Below are 2,526 nucleotides of genomic sequence, written 5' to 3' on the forward strand. Positions count from 1 at the left end.
TGGTATGCTTATATGCCCACCGCCCGCCACCACCACCAGCGATCGATCGTGCGCGTGCGCGATTCATAATCAACAAATATATTAACATTTGTTATCAGTTATCAATTTCCAGTTATCATTTGTTATCAGATATCAGTTATCATTTGTTATATATTTATTTAACCCAGTGGATCACATGCGTGATTTTTATCATAGTTATACATTATTATTGAAATATGCCATAGCCGTTTCTTCTAGCAAATTAAGCACGTCGGGCGTTGTATTTACAATAAGAGACATTAAGTAGGTATATTTTAGCGCTGTTTCGATTATTTACAATAATAGATATATTAGCCATATTCAATTAAATATTCACACACACCGCCTGGACATTAGTGATTTTTCTTGCCAAATGGTAGTAATAATCACAAATAAATGTCTTCTTAATGTGCCATATCGGTCGCCTGGATCGCCACCGTATTGTCATTACCTGTCATCACTTAAAGGACAATTATTAAAGGATAAATATTCAATTAAATATTCACACACACCACCTGGACTTAGTGATTTTTTCCTGCCAAATGGCAGTAATAATCACAAATAAATGTCTTCTTAATGTGCCCTATCGGTCGTCTGGATGTCGCGGACTCTTAATAGCCGCTAATATATATTGTCCCCACCTATTATAGAGACTCCTGACTAAAAGAGTCGGTCACCGTTTAGTCCGTCTGCTGCCTTAAACTGGTGTACATGTATACGCTCCGTCTTTATAAATTTTAGTGAGTTTAAAAAGTGTTTTTAATATCAAAAATAATTTTTAACATGGCCGGTTCTATCACCAACAACGCTGCGCTATACAAGAAGAAGAACAATTTTACTAATGTACCTCCATCACCAACGACCGAACTTATCGAATCTACATATTTACACACTCGACTTCGTAGCCCGTAAGTTTGTGCATATCGGTATTGACCCGAGCGAACAATTCCAGGTCGTTGTACATTTTTTAACCCCATCGCGGCATGTCAAATTAACACCGGATTTTCTAAAACGTATATTTTCACTGATGGGTAATATGCTGTCATTCGTATTGGAGCAGACACTAACATATAAGCGCACGTTATTTTTGGAAACCGAACTTTATAAAATATCCAGTATGGTGTATGGCGGAGAAAAAGTGATAGTGATAGAATCAAAAACTCAGGACGGGTGCAGAGTACTGTTGAATCGGAAGGACGTTATACTAATTCAGTATTTGGAATGGTGCATATTTGAAACGATTACACAAAAATCAATTATGACACAACCAGTTGTCTTAAAACAATTCGAAATGTTTTTAAACTATATCGATGTTGAATTCACCAAAGTTGATTCACCACCGAAAAATCATGAAGAAATGGTCACATTTATCAAAAATCCACGCGACGAAAGTGTAATTTCAAAAATTCCGAAAAATGGTGTAAATTTCATCAGTCAACTTAAGATGTATGCTTCATCTCAATTAGCCGAACATTGGACGCAACGATGGAGCGGGGAAATGTCGCCAGAGGTAAATCTATATATTATATCACTTTTGAAAATATTTAATGTATAATTATTATTTTATAGTTATTCACCGAATCCGAAATGAGGCTCATATCACCATTGTCGCCTCCTCAATATATAAATATATATTGAAATAATTTAAGTGTTTTAATTTTATAGGCAGCTGACGAGGATCGTTGTATAGATGATTTTTTAAGGCAAATCAACCTTACACAGGCGACATGGGCACCAACCAAGTCATTGGTAACATTTAATTTTCAAAATAATATATATATATATATTAACAAATTATTATTTGTGTAGCCTATTGATGATCCTGGCAGCTTACCACCGGAGATCATAGATAATCATTCTAAAGAACATGATTCGGACAATTTTACGCAGCACCCCCTATGGTACAATAACCATATAAAATCTCCGACGACGAGCCTCGCAGTTGATGAGAACGACGGTCCGACGTCTTTCAACCACTCGCCATCTCATCTTCTCGGCTTAGGTTAGGTTAGGTCTCGACTTCAGAGTTCAAATGTACCTTAAGATTTTTTAGTTGACAGTGATCAAACCGCCCAGCGTCGGTTTCGATATTGTTTTTTCTACTTGTTTGTAATCCAAACAACACAAATCTTGGTTTTTCGAGTAAACTGCTAGACTTTACAGTCCACGAATGAGAAGTGTTTCTAGGGAGCACTGGATACTCACATAGATCCCAGGTCCTGAACGCACACGACAGTGTTTTACGAGAATCTAATACTTTCAATAACTTTAATTTTTCTTTATCATTGACTTTGATAATAGGCATCTTTCAAGTCACCTTAGTCAGTTCAATTGTAATTTTTTTTTTTATCGACGGCGGCTGTTGCGCCTTCGCCCAACACATGTATCGCATCGAGGTTGGTAGATGCGCGATTTAAAATCAATTGCTGATTGCAATTGAGTAATATTTTCTTATAATCTTCGCAAAACCCGAATAAATGTTTTAGTGGAATACATCTAGAAAATACA

At 36.3% G+C, this 2,526-nt stretch overlaps 1 pseudogene; it reads left to right on the forward strand.

Annotated features, from left to right (window-relative positions):
• The first annotated feature begins 801 nt into the window (after nt 1-801).
• Nucleotides 802-2,025, forward strand: LOC149056826 (uncharacterized; annotated as a pseudogene).
• The last annotated feature ends 501 nt before the right edge of the window (nt 2,026-2,526 follow it).

This window comes from Diuraphis noxia, unplaced genomic scaffold (genome assembly GCF_037042655.1).
Source record: "Diuraphis noxia isolate RWA-SAM2 unplaced genomic scaffold, SU_Dnox_SAM2 contig0003, whole genome shotgun sequence".
NCBI lineage: Eukaryota > Metazoa > Arthropoda > Insecta > Hemiptera > Aphididae > Diuraphis > Diuraphis noxia.